We start from the raw sequence: 20,357 nt of genomic DNA, 5'->3' as shown, positions 1-20,357 counted from the left end.
ATGTCTGAAACAGTCTACGCTTTGATCGTTCCCAGGAAGACCAGTAGTAGTTTCCGATGCACATCTCGTGACATTCTGTAATGTGTGGACTATCAGAGTGTTGATAAAACAAAGAAATTGCATCGGGATTGGATACAACAGTCACCATGCGCACTTTCCTCCACGGGAATAAAGACTCATACAGTCTACGCTTTGATCGTTCCCTGGAAGACCAGTAGTAGTTTCCGATGCACATCTGGTGGCATTCTGTAATCTGTGGACTATCAGAGTGTTGATGAAACACAGAAATTGCATCGGGATTGAATACAACAGTCACCATGTGCAGTTTCCTCCATGGGTGTAATTCTCAAACAGACTACGCTTTGATCGTTCCCTGGAAGACCAGTAGTAGTTTCCGATGCACATCTGGATTCCTTCTGTAATCTGTGGACCTTCAAAGTGTGGATTGAGACACAGAAATTGCCTCTGGATTCAATACAACAGTCACCATGCGCACTTTCCTCCATGGGAGTAATGTCTCAAACAGTCTACGCTTTGATCGTTCCCTGGAAGACCAGTAGTAGTTACCGATGCACATCAGGAAGCATTCTGTAATCTGTGGACTATCAGAGTGTTGATGAAACACAGAAATTGCATCGGGATTGAATACAACCATCACGATCCGCAATTTTCTGTATGGGAGTAATGTTTGAAACAGTCTACGCTTTGATCGTTCCCAGGAAGACCAGTAGTAGTTTCCGATGCATATCTCGTGGCATTCCGTAATATGTGGACTATCAGAGTGTTGATGAAACAAAGAAATTGCATCGGGATTGAATACAACAGTCACCTTGCGCACTTTCCTCCACGGGAGTAATATCTCAAACAGTCTACGCTTTGATCGTTCCCTGAAGACTAGTAGTAGTTTCCGATGCACATCTGGTGGCATTCTGTAATCTGTGGACTATCAGAGTGTTGATGAAACAAAGAAAATGCATCGGGATTGAATACAACAGTCACCATGCGCACTTTCCTCCATGGGAGTAATGTCTCAAAGGGTTTACGATTTGATCGTTCCCTGGAAAACCAGTAGTAGTTTCCGATGCTCATCTGGAGGCATTCTGTAATCTGTGGAGTATCAGAGTGTTGATGAAACACAGAAATTGAATCGGAATTGAATGTAATATTCACCATGCGCAAATGCCTCCACGGGAGTAATGTCTCAAACAGTCTACACTTTGATCGTTCCTTGGAAGACCAGTAGCAGTTTCCCATGCACATATGGTGGCATTCTGTAATCTGTGGAGTATCAGAGTGTCGATGAAACACAGAAATTGCATCGTGATTGAATACATCAGATACAATGTGTACTTTCCTCCCTGGGAGTAATGTCTCTAAGAGTCTACGCTTCGATCATTCCCTGTAAGACCAGTAGTAGTTTCCGATGCACATCTGGTGCCATTCTGTAATCTGTGGACTATCAGAGTGTTGATGAAACACAGAAAATGCATCGTTATTGAATACAACAGTTATCATGCGCACTTTCCTCGATGGGAGTAATGTCTCAAGGAGTTTACGTTTTGATCGTTCCCTGGAAGACCAGTAGCGGTTTCCGATGCACATCTGGAGGCTCTCTGTAATCTGTGGACTATCAGAGTGTTGATGAAACACAAATAATGCGACGGAATTGAATACAACAGTCACCATGCGCACTTTCCTCTGTGGGAGTTATTCTCAACCAGTCTACGCTTTGATCGTTCACTGCAAGACCAGTAGTAGTTTCCGATGCACATCTGCATTCCTTCTGTAATCTGTGGACCTTCAAAGTGTGGATTGAAACACAGAAATTGCCTCGGGATTGAATATAACAGTCACCATGCGCACTTTCCTCCAAGGGAGTAATGTCTCAAACAGTCCATGCGTTGATCGTTCCCTGGAAGACCAGTAGTAGTTACCCATGCACATCTGGAGGCATTCTGTAATCTGTGGACTATAAGAGTGTTGATGAAACACAGAAATTGAATCGGAATTGAATGCAACATTCACCATGCGCACTTTCTTCCACGGGAGTAATGTCTCAAACAGTCTACACTTTGATCGTTCCTTGGAAGACCAGTAGCAGTTTCCCATGCACATATGGTGGCATTCTGTAAACTGTGGACTATCAGAGTGTCGATGAAACACAGAAATTGCATCGGGATTGAATACATCAGATACAATGCGTACTTTCCTCCATGGGAGTAATGTCTCTAAGAGTCTACGCTTCGATCATTCCCTAGAAGACCAGTAGTAGTTTCCGATGCACATCTGGTGCCATTCTGTAATCTGTGGACTATCAGAGTGTTGATGAAACACAGAAAATGCATCGTTATTGAATACAACAGTTACAATGCGCACTTTCCTCCATTGGAATAATGTCTCAAGGAGGTTACGTATTGATCGTTCCCTGGAAGACCAGTAGCGGTTTCTGATGCACATCTGGAGGCATTCTGTAATCTGTGGACTATCAGAGTGTTGATGAAACACAGAAATTGCATCGGGATTGAATACAACAGTCACCATGCGCAGTTTGGAAGACCAGTAGTAGTTTCCGATGCACATCTGGATTCCTTCTGTAATCTGTGGACCTTCAAAGTGTGGATTGAGACACAGAAATCGATTCTGGATTCAATACAACAGTCACCATGCGCACTTTCCTCCATGGGAGTAATGTCTCAAACAGTCTACGCTTTGATCGTTCCCTGGAAGACCAGTAGTAGTTACCGATGCACATCAGGAGGCATTCTGTAATCTGTGGACTATCAGAGTGTTGATGAAACACAGAAATTGCATCGGGATTGAATACAACAATCACGATCCGCAATTTTCTGTATGGGAGTAATGTTTGAAACAGTCTACGCTTTGATCGTTCCCAGGAAGACCTGTAGTAGTTTCCGATGCATATCTCGTGGCATTCCGTAATATGTGGACTATCAGAGTGTTGATGAAACAAAGAAATTGCATCGGGATTGAATACAATAGTCACCTTGCGCACTTTCCTCCACGGGAGTAATATCTCAAACAGTCTACGCTTTGATCGTTCCCTGAAGACTAGTAGTAGTTTCCGATGCACATCTGGTGGCATTCGGTAATCTGTGGACTATCAGAGTGTTGATGAAACAAAGAAAATGCATCGGGATTGAATATAACAGTCACCATGCGCACTTTCCTCCATGGGAGTAATGTCTCAAAGGGTTTACGATTTGATCGTTCCCTGGAAGACCAGTAGTAGTTTCCGATGCTCATCTGGAGGCATTCTGTAATCTGTGGAGTATCAGAGTGTTGATGAAACACAGATATTGAATCGGGATTGAATACAACAGTCACCATGCGCACTTTCCTCCGTGGGAGTTATTCTCAACCAGTCTACGCTTTGATCGTTCCCTGCAAGACCAGTAGTAGTTTCCGATGCACATCTTTATTCCTTCTGTAATCTGTGGACCTTAAAAGTGTGGATTGAAACACAGAAATTGCCTCGGGACTGAATATAACAGTCGCCATGCGCACTTCCCTCCATGGGAGTAATGTCTTAAACAGTCTATGCGTTGATCGTTCCCTGGAAGACCAGTAGTAGTTACCGATGCACATCAGGAGGCATTCTGTAATCTGTGGACTATCAGAGTGTTGATGAAACACAGAAATTGCATAGGGATTGAATACAACAGTCACCATCCGCAATTTTCTGTATGGGAGAAATGTCTGAAACAGTCTACGCTTTGATCGTTCCCAGGAAGACCAGTAGTAGTTTCCGATGCATATCTCGTGGCATTCTGTAATATGTGGACTATCAGAGTGTTGATGAAACACAGAATATGCATCGTTATTGAATACAACAGTTACCATGCGCACTTTTCTCCATGGGAGTAATGTCTCAAGGTGTTTACGTATTGATCGTTCCCTGGAAGACCAGTAGCGGTTTCCGATGCACATCTGGAGGCATTTCGTAATCTGTGGACTATCAGAGTGTTGATGAAACACAAAAATTGCATCGGGATTCAATACAACAGTCACCAAGCACACTTTCCTCCAAGGGAGTAATGTCTCAAACAGGCTACGCTTTGATCGTTCCCTGGATGACCAGTTAGTTTCCGATGCACATCTGGAGTCATTCTGTAATCTGTGGACTATCAGAGTGTTGATGAAACACAGAAATTGCATCGGGACTGTATACAACAGTCACCATGCGCAGTTTCCTCCATGGTTGTAATTCTCAAACAGACTACGCTTTGATCGTTCCCTGGAAGACCAGTAGTAGTTTCCGATGCACATCTGGATTCCTTCTGTAATCTGTGGACCTTCAAAGTGTGGACTGAGACACAGAAATTGCCTCTGGATTCAATACAACAGTCACCATGCGCACTTTCCTCCATGGGAGTAATGTCTCAAACAGTCTACGCTTTGATCGTTCCCTGAAAGACCAGTAGTAGTTACCGATGCACATCAGAAGGCATTCTGTAAACGGTGGACTATCAGAGTGTTGATGAAACACAGAAATTGCATCGGGATTGGATACAACAGTCACCATTCGCACTTTCCTCCACGGGAATAAAGACTCATACAGTCTACGCTTTGATCGTTCCCTGGAAGACCAGTAGTAATTTCCGATGCACATCTGCTGGCATTCTGTAATCTGTGGACTATCAGAGTGTTGATGAAACAAAGAACATGCATCGGGATTGAATACTACAGTCACCATGCGCACTTTCCTCCATGGGAGTAATGTCTCAAAGGTTTTACGATTTGATCGTTCCCTGGATGACCAGTAGTAGATTCCGATGCACATCTGGAGACATTCTGTAATCTGTGGACTATCAGAGTGTTGATGAAATACAGAAATTGAATCGGGATTGATTACAACAGTCACCATGCGCACTTTCCTCCACGGGAGGTATGTCTAGAGCAGTCACGATTTGTACGTTCCCTGGAAGACCAGTAGTAGTTTCCAATGCACATCTGGTGGCATTCTGTAATCTGTGGACTATCAGAGTGTTGATGAAACACAGAATTTGCATCGGGATTGAATACAACAGTCACCATCCGCACTTTCCTCCATGGGAGTAATGTCTGAAACAGTCTACGCTTTTGATCGTTCCCTGGAAGACCAGTAGTAGTTTCCGATGCACATCTGGTGGCATTCTGGAATCGGTGGACTATCAGAGTGTTGATGAAACACAGAAATTGCATCGGGATTGAATACAACAGTCACCATCCGCAATTTTCTCCATGGGAGTAATGTCTGAAACAGTCTACGCTTTGATCGTTCCCAGGAAGACCAGTAGTAGTTTCCGATGCACATCTCGTGACATTCTGTAATGTGTGGACTATCAGAGTGTTGATAAAACAAAGAAATTGCATCGGGATTGGATACAACAGTCACCATGCGCACTTTCCTCCACGGGAATAAAGACTCATACAGTCTACGCTTTGATCGTTCCCTGGAAGACCAGTAGTAGTTTCCGATGCACATCTGGTGGCATTCTGTAATCTGTGGACTATCAGAGTGTTGATGAAACACAGAAATTGCATCGGGATTGAATACAACAGTCACCATGTGCAGTTTCCTCCATGGGTGTAATTCTCAAACAGACTACGCTTTGATCGTTCCCTGGAAGACCAGTAGTAGTTTCCGATGCACATCTGGATTCCTTCTGTAATCTGTGGACCTTCAAAGTGTGGATTGAGACACAGAAATTGCCTCTGGATTCAATACAACAGTCACCATGCGCACTTTCCTCCATGGGAGTAATGTCTCAAACAGTCTACGCTTTGATCGTTCCCTGGAAGACCAGTAGTAGTTACCGATGCACATCAGGAAGCATTCTGTAATCTGTGGACTATCAGAGTGTTGATGAAACACAGAAATTGCATCGGGATTGAATACAACCATCACGATCCGCAATTTTCTGTATGGGAGTAATGTTTGAAACAGTCTACGCTTTGATCGTTCCCAGGAAGACCAGTAGTAGTTTCCGATGCATATCTCGTGGCATTCCGTAATATGTGGACTATCAGAGTGTTGATGAAACAAAGAAATTGCATCGGGATTGAATACAACAGTCACCTTGCGCACTTTCCTCCACGGGAGTAATATCTCAAACAGTCTACGCTTTGATCGTTCCCTGAAGACTAGTAGTAGTTTCCGATGCACATCTGGTGGCATTCTGTAATCTGTGGACTATCAGAGTGTTGATGAAACAAAGAAAATGCATCGGGATTGAATACAACAGTCACCATGCGCACTTTCCTCCATGGGAGTAATGTCTCAAAGGGTTTACGATTTGATCGTTCCCTGGAAAACCAGTAGTAGTTTCCGATGCTCATCTGGAGGCATTCTGTAATCTGTGGAGTATCAGAGTGTTGATGAAACACAGAAATTGAATCGGAATTGAATGTAATATTCACCATGCGCAAATGCCTCCACGGGAGTAATGTCTCAAACAGTCTACACTTTGATCGTTCCTTGGAAGACCAGTAGCAGTTTCCCATGCACATATGGTGGCATTCTGTAATCTGTGGAGTATCAGAGTGTCGATGAAACACAGAAATTGCATCGTGATTGAATACATCAGATACAATGTGTACTTTCCTCCCTGGGAGTAATGTCTCTAAGAGTCTACGCTTCGATCATTCCCTGTAAGACCAGTAGTAGTTTCCGATGCACATCTGGTGCCATTCTGTAATCTGTGGACTATCAGAGTGTTGATGAAACACAGAAAATGCATCGTTATTGAATACAACAGTTATCATGCGCACTTTCCTCGATGGGAGTAATGTCTCAAGGAGTTTACGTTTTGATCGTTCCCTGGAAGACCAGTAGCGGTTTCCGATGCACATCTGGAGGCTCTCTGTAATCTGTGGACTATCAGAGTGTTGATGAAACACAAATAATGCGACGGAATTGAATACAACAGTCACCATGCGCACTTTCCTCTGTGGGAGTTATTCTCAACCAGTCTACGCTTTGATCGTTCACTGCAAGACCAGTAGTAGTTTCCGATGCACATCTGCATTCCTTCTGTAATCTGTGGACCTTCAAAGTGTGGATTGAAACACAGAAATTGCCTCGGGATTGAATATAACAGTCACCATGCGCACTTTCCTCCAAGGGAGTAATGTCTCAAACAGTCCATGCGTTGATCGTTCCCTGGAAGACCAGTAGTAGTTACCCATGCACATCTGGAGGCATTCTGTAATCTGTGGACTATAAGAGTGTTGATGAAAGACAGAAATTGAATCGGAATTGAATGCAACATTCACCATGCGCACTTTCTTCCACGGGAGTAATGTCTCAAACAGTCTACACTTTGATCGTTCCTTGGAAGACCAGTAGCAGTTTCCCATGCACATATGGTGGCATTCTGTAAACTGTGGACTATCAGAGTGTCGATGAAACACAGAAATTGCATCGGGATTGAATACATCAGATACAATGCGTACTTTCCTCCATGGGAGTAATGTCTCTAAGAGTCTACGCTTCGATCATTCCCTAGAAGACCAGTAGTAGTTTCCGATGCACATCTGGTGCCATTCTGTAATCTGTGGACTATCAGAGTGTTGATGAAACACAGAAAATGCATCGTTATTGAATACAACAGTTACAATGCGCACTTTCCTCCATTGGAATAATGTCTCAAGGAGGTTACGTATTGATCGTTCCCTGGAAGACCAGTAGCGGTTTCTGATGCACATCTGGAGGCATTCTGTAATCTGTGGACTATCAGAGTGTTGATGAAACACAGAAATTGCATCGGGATTGAATACAACAGTCACCATGCGCAGTTTGGAAGACCAGTAGTAGTTTCCGATGCACATCTGGATTCCTTCTGTAATCTGTGGACCTTCAAAGTGTGGATTGAGACACAGAAATTGATTCTGGATTCAATACAACAGTCACCATGCGCACTTTCCTCCATGGGAGTAATGTCTCAAACAGTCTACGCTTTGATCGTTCCCTGGAAGACCAGTAGTAGTTACCGATGCACATCAGGAGGCATTCTGTAATCTGTGGACTATCAGAGTGTTGATGAAACACAGAAATTGCATCGGGATTGAATACAACAATCACGATCCGCAATTTTCTGTATGGGAGTAATGTTTGAAACAGTCTACGCTTTGATCGTTCCCAGGAAGACCTGTAGTAGTTTCCGATGCATATCTCGTGGCATTCCGTAATATGTGGACTATCAGAGTGTTGATGAAACAAAGAAATTGCATCGGGATTGAATACAATAGTCACCTTGCGCACTTTCCTCCACGGGAGTAATATCTCAAACAGTCTACGCTTTGATCGTTCCCTGAAGACTAGTAGTAGTTTCCGATGCACATCTGGTGGCATTCGGTAATCTGTGGACTATCAGAGTGTTGATGAAACAAAGAAAATGCATCGGGATTGAATATAACAGTCACCATGCGCACTTTCCTCCATGGGAGTAATGTCTCAAAGGGTTTACGATTTGATCGTTCCCTGGAAGACCAGTAGTAGTTTCCGATGCTCATCTGGAGGCATTCTGTAATCTGTGGAGTATCAGAGTGTTGATGAAACACAGAAATTGAATCGGGATTGAATACAACAGTCACCATGCGCACTTTCCTCCGTGGGAGTTATTCTCAACCAGTCTACGCTTTGATCGTTCCCTGCAAGACCAGTAGTAGTTTCCGATGCACATCTTTATTCCTTCTGTAATCTGTGGACCTTAAAAGTGTGGATTGAAACACAGAAATTGCCTCGGGACTGAATATAACAGTCGCCATGCGCACTTCCCTCCATGGGAGTAATGTCTTAAACAGTCTATGCGTTGATCGTTCCCTGGAAGACCAGTAGTAGTTACCGATGCACATCAGGAGGCATTCTGTAATCTGTGGACTATCAGAGTGTTGATGAAACACAGAAATTGCATAGGGATTGAATACAACAGTCACCATCCGCAATTTTCTGTATGGGAGAAATGTCTGAAACAGTCTACGCTTTGATCGTTCCCAGGAAGACCAGTAGTAGTTTCCGATGCATATCTCGTGGCATTCTGTAATATGTGGACTATCAGAGTGTTGATGAAACACAGAATATGCATCGTTATTGAATACAACAGTTACCATGCGCACTTTTCTCCATGGGAGTAATGTCTCAAGGTGTTTACGTATTGATCGTTCCCTGGAAGACCAGTAGCGGTTTCCGATGCACATCTGGAGGCATTTCGTAATCTGTGGACTATCAGAGTGTTGATGAAACACAAAAATTGCATCGGGATTCAATACAACAGTCACCAAGCACACTTTCCTCCAAGGGAGTAATGTCTCAAACAGGCTACGCTTTGATCGTTCCCTGGATGACCAGTTAGTTTCCGATGCACATCTGGAGTCATTCTGTAATCTGTGGACTATCAGAGTGTTGATGAAACACAGAAATTGCATCGGGACTGTATACAACAGTCACCATGCGCAGTTTCCTCCATGGTTGTAATTCTCAAACAGACTACGCTTTGATCGTTCCCTGGAAGACCAGTAGTAGTTTCCGATGCACATCTGGATTCCTTCTGTAATCTGTGGACCTTCAAAGTGTGGACTGAGACACAGAAATTGCCTCTGGATTCAATACAACAGTCACCATGCGCACTTTCCTCCATGGGAGTAATGTCTCAAACAGTCTACGCTTTGATCGTTCCCTGAAAGACCAGTAGTAGTTACCGATGCACATCAGAAGGCATTCTGTAAACGGTGGACTATCAGAGTGTTGATGAAACACAGAAATTGCATCGGGATTGGATACAACAGTCACCATGCGCACTTTCCTCCACGGGAATAAAGACTCATACAGTCTACGCTTTGATCGTTCCCTGGAAGACCAGTAGTAGTTTCCGATGCACATCTGCTGGCATTCTGTAATCTGTGGACTATCAGAGTGTTGATGAAACAAAGAACATGCATCGGGATTGAATACTACAGTCACCATGCGCACTTTCCTCCATGGGAGTAATGTCTCAAAGGTTTTACGATTTGATCGTTCCCTGGATGACCAGTAGTAGATTCCGATGCACATCTGGAGACATTCTGTAATCTGTGGACTATCAGAGTGTTGATGAAATACAGAAATTGAATCGGGATTGATTACAACAGTCACCATGCGCACTTTCCTCCACGGGAGGTATGTCTAGAGCAGTCACGATTTGTACGTTCCCTGGAAGACCAGTAGTAGTTTCCAATGCACATCTGGTGGCATTCTGTAATCTGTGGACTATCAGAGTGTTGATGAAACACAGAATTTGCATCGGGATTGAATACAACAGTCACCATCCGCACTTTCCTCCATGGGAGTAATGTCTGAAACAGTCTACGCTTTTGATCGTTCCCTGGAAGACCAGTAGTAGTTTCCGATGCACATCTGGTGGCATTCTGGAATCGGTGGACTATCAGAGTGTTGATGAAACACAGAAATTGCATCGGGATTGAATACAACAGTCACCATCCGCAATTTTCTCCATGGGAGTAATGTCTGAAACAGTCTACGCTTTGATCGTTCCCAGGAAGACCAGTAGTAGTTTCCGATGCACATCTCGTGACATTCTGTAATGTGTGGACTATCAGAGTGTTGATAAAACAAAGAAATTGCATCGGGATTGGATACAACAGTCACCATGCGCACTTTCCTCCACGGGAATAAAGACTCATACAGTCTACGCTTTGATCGTTCCCTGGAAGACCAGTAGTAGTTTCCGATGCACATCTGGTGGCATTCTGTAATCTGTGGACTATCAGAGTGTTGATGAAACACAGAAATTGCATCGGGATTGAATACAACAGTCACCATGCGCACTTTCCTCCATGGAGTAATTCTCAAACAGTCTACGCTTTGATCGTTCCCTGGAAGACCAGTAGTAGTTTCCGATGCACATCTGGATTCCTTCTGTAATCTGTGGACCTTCAAAGTGTGGATTGAGACACAAAATTGCCTCTGGATTCAATACAACAGTCACCATGCGCACTTTCCTCCATGGGAGTAATGTCTCAAACAGTCTACGCTTTGATCGTTCCCTGGAAGACCAGTAGTAGTTACCGATGCACATCAGGAGACATTCTGTAATCTGTGGACTATCAGAGTGTTGATGAAACACAGAAATTGCATCGGGATTGAATACAACAATCACGATCCGCAATTTTCTTTATGGGAGTAATGTTTGGACAGTCTACGCTTTGATCGTTCCCAGGAAGGCCACTAGTAGTTTCCGATGCATATCTCGTGGCATTCCGTAATATGTGGACTATCAGAGTGTTGATGAAACAAAGAAATTGCATCGGGATTGAATACAACAGTCACCTTGCGCACTTTCCTCCACGGGAGTAATATCTCAAACAGTCTACGCTTTGATCGTTCCCTGGAAGACTAGTAGTAGTTTCCGATGCACATCTGGTGGCATTCTGTAATCTGTGGACTATCAGGGTGTTGATGAAACAAAGAAAATGCATCGGGATTGAATACAACAGTCACCATGCGCACTTTCCTCTATGGGAGTAATGTCTCAAAGGGTTTACGATTTGATCGTTCCCTGGAAGACCAGTAGTAGTTTCCGATGCTCATCTGGAGGCATTCTGTAATCTGTGGAGTATCAGAGTGTTGATGAAACACAGAAATTGCATCGGTATTGAATACAACAGTCACCATGCGCACTTTCCTCCGTGGGAGTTATTCTCAACCAGTCTACGCTTTGATCGTTCCGTGCAAGACCAGTAGTAGTTTCCGATGCACATCTTTATTCCTTCTGTAATCTGTGGACCTTAAAAGTGTGGATTGAAACACAGAAATTGCCTCGGGATTGAATATAACACTCACCATGCGCACTTCCCTCGATGGGAGTAATGTCTCAAACAGTCTATGCGTTGATCGTTCCCTGGAAGACCAGTAGTAGTTACCGATGCACATCAAGAGGCATTCTGTAATCTGTGGACTATCAGAGTGTTGATGAAACACAGAAAATGCATCGTTATTGAATGCAACAGTTACCATGCGCACTTTCCTCCATGGGAGTAATGTCTCAAGGAGTTTACGTATTGATCGTTCCCTGGAAGACCAGTAGCGGTTTCCGATGCACATCTGGAGGCAGTCTGTAATCTGTGGACTATCAGAGTGTTGATGAAACACAGAAATTGAATCGGAATTTAATGCAACATTCACCATGCGCACTTTCGTCCACGGGAGTAATGTCTCAAACAGTCTACACTTTGATCGTTCCTTGGAAGACCAGTAGCAGTTTCCCATGCACATATGGTGGCATTCTGTAATCTGTGGACTATCAGAGTGTCGATGAAACACAGAAATTGCATCGGGATTGAATACATCAGATACAATGCGTACTTTCCTCCATGCGAGTAATGTCTCTAAGAGTCTACGCTTCGATCATTGCCTGGAAGACCAGTAGTAGTTTCCGATGCACATCTGGTGCCAATCTGTAATCTGTGGACTATCAGTGTGTTGTTGAAACACAGAACATGCATCGTTATTGAATACAACAGTTACCATGCGCACTTTCCTCCATGGGAGTAATGTCTCAAGGAGTTTACGTATTGATCGTCCCCTGGAAGACCAGTAGCGGTTTCCGATGCACATCTGGAGGTATTCTGTAATCTGTTGACTATCAGAGTGTTGATGAAACACAGAAATTGCATCGGGATTGTATACAACAGTCACCATGCGCAGTTTCCTCCATGGTTGTAATTCTCAAACAGACTACGCTTTGATCGTTCCCTGGAAGACCAGTAGTAGTTTCCGATGCACATCTGGATTCCTTCTGTAATCTGTGGACCTTCAAAGTGTGGATTGAGACACATAAATTGCCTCTGGATTCAATACAACAGTCACCATGCGCACTTTCCTCCATGGGAGTAATGTCTCAAACAGTCTACGCATTGATCGTTCCCTGGAAGACCAGTAGTAGTTACCGATGCACATCAGAAGTCATTCTGTAATCGGTGGACTATCAGAGTGTTGATGAAACACAGAAATTGCATCGGGATTGAATACAACAGTCACCATCCGCAATTTTCTCCATGGGAGTAATGTCTGAAACAGTCTACGCTTTGAACGTCCCCAGGAAGACCAGTAGTAGTTTCCGATGCACATCTCGTGGCATTCTGTAATGTGTGGACTATCAGAGTGTTGATAAAACAAAGAAATTGCATCGGGATTGGATACAACAGTCACCATGCGCACTTTCCTCCACGGGAATAAAGACTCATACAGTCTACGATTTGATCGTTCCCTGGAAGACCAGTAGTAGTTTCCCATGCACATCTGGTGGCATTCTGTAATCGTTGGACTATCAGAGTGTTGATGAAACACAGAAATTGCATCAAGATTGAATACAACAGTCACCATGCGCACTTTCCTCCATGGGAGCAATGTCTCAAACAGTCTACGCTTTGATCGTTCCCTGGAGGACCAGTAGCAGTTACCGATGGACATCTGGAGGCATTCTGTAATCGGTGGACTATCAGAGTGTTGATGAAACACAGAAATTGTACCGGGAGTGAATACAACAGTCACAATGCGCACTTTCCTCCATGGGAATAACGTCACTAACATTCTACGCTTTTGATCGTTCCCTCGAAGACCAGTAGTAGTTACCGATGCATATCTCAGGCATTCTGTAATCTGTGGACTATCAGAGTGTTGATGAAACACAGAAATTGCATCGGGATTGAATACATCAGATACAATGCGCACTTTCCTCCATATGAATAATTTCTCAAACAGTGTACTCTTTGATCGTTCCCTGGAAGACCAGTAGTACTTTCCGATGCACATCTGGAGGCTTTTCGTAATCTGTTGACTATCAGAGTGTTGATGAAACACAGAAATTGCATCGGGATTGAATACAACGGTCACCATGCGCATTTTCATCCATGGGAGTAATGTCTCAAACAGTCTACGATTCGATCGTTCCCTGGAGGACCAGTAGTGGTTTCCGATGCACATCTGGAGGCATTCTGTAATCTGTGGACTATCAGAGTGTTGATGAAACACAGAAATTGCATCGGGATTGAATACAACAGTCACCATGCTCACTTTCCTACATGAAAGTAATGTCTCAAACACTCTACGCTTTGATCGTTCCCTGGAAGACCAGTAGTAGTTTCTGATGCACATCTGGAGGCATTCTGTAATCTCTGGACTGTCAGAGTGTTGATGAAACACGGAAATTGCATCCGGATTGAATACAACAGTCACCATGCGCACTTTCTTCCATGGGAGTAATGTCTCAAACAGTCTACGATTTGATCGTTCCCTAGATGACCAGTAGTAGTTTCGATGCACATTTGGCGGCATTCTGTAATCTGTGGAGTATCAGAGTGTTGATGAAACACAGAAATTGCATCGGGATTGATTACAACAGTCACCATGTGCACTTTCCTCCATGGGAGTAATGTCTCAAACAGTCTATGTTTTGATCGTTCCCTGGAAGACCAGTTGTAGTTACCGAGGCACATCTGGAGGCATTCTGTAATCTGTGGACTATCAGAGTGTTGATGAAACACAGAAATTGTATCGGGATTGAATACAACAGTCACCATGCGCACTTTCCTCCATGGGAGTAATGTCTCTAACAATCTACGCTTTGATCATAACCTGGAAGACCAGTAGTAGTTACCGATGAACATCTGGAGGCATTCTGTAATCTGTGGACTATCAGAGTGTTGATGAAACACAGAAATTGCATCGGGATTGAATACATCAGTCACCATGCGCACTTTCCTCCATAGGAGTAATGTCTCTAACAGTGTACGCTTTGATCATTCCCTGGAAGACCAGTAGTAGTTTCCGATGCACATCTGGTGCCATTGTGTAATCTGTGGACCATCGGACTGTTCATGAAACACAGAAATTGCATCGGTATTGAATACAACGGTCACCATGCGCATTTTCATCCATGGGAGTAATGTCTCAAACCGTCTACGCTTTGATCGTTCAATGGAAGACCAGTAGTAGTTTCCGATGCACATCTGGTGGCATTCTGTAATCTGTGGACTATCAGAGTGTTGATGAAACACAGAAATTGAATCTGAATTGAATACAACAGTCACCATGCGCACTTCCCTCCACGGGAGTAATGTCTCAAACAGTCTACGCTTTGATCGTTCCCTGGAAGACCAATAGTAGTTTCCGATGCACATCTGGTGGCATTCTGTAATCTGTGGAGTATCAGAGCGTTGATTAAGCACAGAAATTGCATCGGGATTGAATACAACAGTCAGCATGCGCACTATCCTCTACGGGAGTAATGTCTCAAACAGTTTACGCTTTGATCGTTCCCTGGAAGACCAGTAGTAGTTTCCGATGCACGTCTGGTGGCATTCTGTAATCTGTGGACTATCAGAGTGTTGATGAAACACAGAAATTGCATCGGGATTCAATACAACTGTCACCATGCGCACTTTCGTCCATGGGAGTAATGTCTCAAACAGTCTACTCTTTGATCGTTCCCTGGAAGACCAGTAGTACTTTCCGATGCACATCTGGAGGCTTTCCGTAATCTGTTGACTATCAGAGTGTTGATGAAACACAGGAATTGCATCGGGATTAAATACAACTGTCACCATGCGCATTTTCGTCCATGGGAGAAATGTCTCAAACAGTCTACGCTTTGATCGTTCCCTGGAAGACCAGTAGTGGTTTCCGATGCACATCTGGAGGCATTCCGTAATCTGTATACTATCAGAGTGTTGATGAAACACAGACATTGCATCGGGATTAAAATACAACAGTCACCATGCCTACTTTCCTTCATGGAAGTAATGTCTCAAACACTCTACGCTTTGATCGTTCCCTGGAAGACCAGTAGTAGTTTCCGATGCACTACTGGTGCCATTCTGTAATCTGTGCTCTATCAGAGTCTTGATGAAACACAGAAATTGCATCGGGATTGAATACAACAGTCAATATGCGCACTTTCCTCCGTATGAGTAATGTCTCAAACGGTCTACTATTTGATCGTTGCCTGGAAGACCAGTAGTAGTTTCCGATGCACTACTGGTGCCATTCTGTAATCAGTGCTCTATCAGAGTGTTGATGAAACACAGAAATTGCATCGGGATTGAATACAACAGTCAATATGCGCACTTTCCTCCGTATGAGTAATGTCTCAAACGGTCTACTATTTGATCGTTGCCTGGAAAACCAGTAGTACTTTCCGATGCACATCTGGAGGCTTTCCGTAATCTGTTGACTATAAGAGTGTTGATGAAACACAGTAATTGCATCGGGATTGAATACAACTGTCACCATGCGCATTTTCGTCCATGGGAGTAATGTCTGAAACAGTCTACTCTTTGATCGTTTCCTGGAATGCCAGTAGTACTTTCCGATGCACATCTGGAGGCTTTCCGTAATCTGTTGACTATCAGAGTGTTGATGAAACACAGAAATTGCATCGGGATTGAATACAATTGTCACCATGCGCATTTTCGTCCATGGTTGTAATGTCTCAAACAGACTACACTTTGATCTTTAACTGGAAGACCAGTAGTGGTTTCCGATGCACATCTGGAGGCATTCCGTAATCTGTATACTATCAGAGTGTTGATGAAACACAGACATTGCATCGGGATTAAAATACAACAGTCACCATGCTCACTTTCCTTCATGGAAGTAATGTCTCAAACACTCTACGCTTTGATCGTTCCCTGGAAGACCAGTAGTAGTTTCCGATGCACTACTGGTGCCATTCTGTAATCTGTGCTCTATCAGAGTGTTGATGAAACACAGAAATTGCATCGGGATTAAAATACAACAGTCACCATGCTCACTTTCCTTCATGGAAGTAATGTCTCAAACACTCTACGCTTTGATCGTTCCCTGGAAGACCAGTAGTAGTTTCCAATGCACATCTCGAGGCATTCTGTAATATGTGGACTATCAGCGTATTGATGAAACACAGAAATTGCATCCGGATTGAATACAACAGTCACCATGCGCACTTTCTTCCATGAGAATAATGTCTCAAACAGTCTACGATTTGATCGTTCCCTGGAAGACCAGTAGTAGTTTCCGATGCACATCTGCAGGCATTCTATAATCTGTGGAGTATCAGAGTGTTGATGAAACACAGAAATTGCATCGGGATTCATTACAACAGTCACCATGCGCACTTACCTCCTCGGGAGTAATGTCTCAAACAGTCTCCGAATTTATCGTTCCCTGGAAGACCAGTAGTAGTTTCCGATGCACATCTGGTGGCATTCTGTAATCTGTGCTCTATCAGAGTGTTGATGAAACACAGAAATTGCATCGGGATTGAATACAACAGTCACCATGCGCACTTACCTCCACGGGAGTAATGTCTCAAACCGTCTACGCTTTGATCGTTCCCCGGAAGACCAGTAGCATTATCCGATGCACATCTGGTGGCATTCTGTAATCTGTGGACTATCAGAGTGTTGATGAAACACAGAAATTGCATCGGGATTGAATACAACAGTCACCATGAGCACTTTCCTCCATGGGAGTAATGTCTCTAAGACTCTACGCTTTGATCGTTCCCTGGAAGACCAGTAGTAGTTTCCGATGCACATCTGGATGCTTTCTGTAATCTGTGGACTATCAGATTTTTGATGAAACACAGAAATTGCATTGGGATTGAATACAACAGTCTCCATGCGCAGTTTCCTCCATGGGAGCAATGTCTCAAACAGTCTACGCTTTGATCGTTCCCTAGAAGACCAGTAGTAGTTTCCGATGCACATTTGGTGGCATTGTGTAATCTGTAGACTATCAGAGTCTTGATGAAACACAGATATTGCATCGGGATATAATACAACAGTCACCATGCGCATATTCCTCCATGGGAGTAATGACTCTACAGCCTACGCTTTGATAGTTACCTGGAAGACCAGTGGTAGTTACCGATGCACATCTGGATGCTTTCTGTAATCTGTGGACTATCAGACTGTTCATGAAACACAGATATTGCATCGGGATTGTATACAACAGTCTCCATTAGCAGATTCCTCCATGGGGGTAAAGTCTCAAACATCCTACGCTTTGATCGTTCCCTGGAAGACCAGTAGTAGTTTCCGATGCACATCCGGTGGCATTCTGTAATCTGTGGACTATCAGAACGTTGATGAAACACAGAAATTGCATCGGGATTGAATACAACCGTCACAATGCGCACTTTCCTCCATGGGAGTAATGTCTGAAACAGTCTACGCTTTGATCGTTCCCTGGAAGACCAGTAGTAGTTTCCGATGCACGTCTGGTGGCATTCTGAAATCTGTGGACTATCAGAGTGTTGATGAAGCATAGAAATTGCCTCGGTATTGAATACAACAGTCACAATGCGCATATTCCTTCATGGGAATAATGTCTCAAACAGTCTACGCTTTGATCGTTCCCAGGGAGACCAGTAGTAGTTTCCGATGCACATCTGAATGCATTCTGTAATCTGTGGACTATGAGAGTGCTGATGAAACACGTAAATTGCATTGGGATTGAATACAACAGTCACCATGCGCACTACCCTCCATGGGAGTAATGTCTCAAAGTGTTTACGCCTTGATCGTTCCCTGGAAGACCAGTAGTAGTTTCCGATGCACATCTGGAGGCATTCTGTAATCTGTGTACAATCAGAGAGTTGATGAAACACAGAAATTGAATCGGAATTGAATACAACAGTCACCATGCGCACTTTAGTCCAGGGGTGTAATGTCTCAAACAGTGTACGCTTTGATCGTTCCCTGGAAGACCAGTAGTAGTTTCCGATGCACATCAGGTGGCATTATGTAATCTGTGGAGTATCAGAGTGTTGATTAAACACAGAAATTTCATCGGGATTGAATACAACAGTCACCATGCGCACTTTCCTCCACGGGAGTAATGTCTCAAACAGTCTACGCTTTGATCGTTCCTGGAAGACCAGTAGTAGTTTCCGATGCACGTCTGGTGGCATTCTGTAATCTGTGGACTATCAGAGTGTTGATGAAGCACAGAAATTAGCTCGGGATTGAATACAACAGTCACCATGCCTACTTCCCTTCGTAGGAGTAATGTCTCAAACACTCTACGCTCTGATTGATCCCTGGAAGACCAGTAGTAGTTCCGTTTGCACATCTGGAAGCATTCTGTAATCTGTGGACTATCAGAGTGTTGATGAAACACAGAAATTGCATCGGGATTGAATACAACAGTCACCATGCGCACTTTCTTCCATGGGAGTAATGTCTTAAACAGTCTACGATTTAATCGTTCCCTGGAAGACCAGTAGTAGTTTCCGATGCACATCTGGTGGCATTCTGTAATCTGTGGAGTATCAGATTGTTCATGAAACACAGAAATTGCATCGGGATTGAATCCAACAGTCACCATGCGAACTTTCCTCCATGGGAGTAATTCTCAAACAGTCTACGCTTTGATCGTTCCCTGGAGGACCAGTAGTAGTTTCTGATGCACATCTGGTGGCATTCTGTAATCTGTGGACTATCAGAGTGTTGATGAAACACAGAAATTGCATCGGGATTGAATACAACAATCACCATGCGCTCTTCCCTCCACGGGAGTAATGTTTCAAACAGTCTACGCTTTGATAGTTCCCCGGAAGACAAGTAGCAGTTTCCGATGAACATCTGGAGGCATTCTGTAATCTGTGGACTATCAGAGTGTTGATGAAACACAGAAATTGCATCGGGATTGATTACAACAGTCACCATGTGCACTTTCCTCCATGGGAGTAATGTCTCAAACAGTCTATGTTTTGATCGTTTCCTGGAAGACCAGTAGTAGTTTCCGATGCACATCTGGATGCTTTCTGTAATCTGTGGACTATCAGATTGTTGATGAAACACAGAAATTGCATTGGGATTGAATACAACAGTCTCCATGCGCAGTTTCCTCCATGGGAGCAATGTCTCAAACAGTCAACACTTTGATCGTTCCCTAGAAGACCAGTAGTAGTTTCCGATGCACATCTGGTGGCATTGTGTAATCTGTAGACTATCAGAGTCTTGATGAAACACAGATATTGCATCGGGATATAATACAACAGTCACCATGCGCATTTTCCTCCATGGGAGTAATGACTCTACAGCCTACGCTTTGATAGTTACCTGGAAGCCCAGTAGTAGTTACCGATGCACATCTCGATGCTTTCTGTAATCTGTGGACTATCTGACTGTTCATGAAACACAGATATTGCATCGGGATTGAATACAACAGTCTCCATGAGGAGATTCCTCCATGGGGGTAAAGTCTCAAACATCCTACGCTTTGATCGTTCCCTGGAAGACCAGTAGTAGTTTCCGATGCACATCAGGTGGCATTCTGTAATCTGTGGACTATCAGAATGTTGATGAAACACAGA

The sequence above is a fragment of the Schistocerca gregaria genome, unplaced genomic scaffold (genome assembly GCF_023897955.1).
Source record: "Schistocerca gregaria isolate iqSchGreg1 unplaced genomic scaffold, iqSchGreg1.2 ptg000001l___fragment_3, whole genome shotgun sequence".
Lineage (NCBI taxonomy): Eukaryota > Metazoa > Arthropoda > Insecta > Orthoptera > Acrididae > Schistocerca > Schistocerca gregaria.
Note: the sequence above shows the minus strand (reverse complement) of the source record.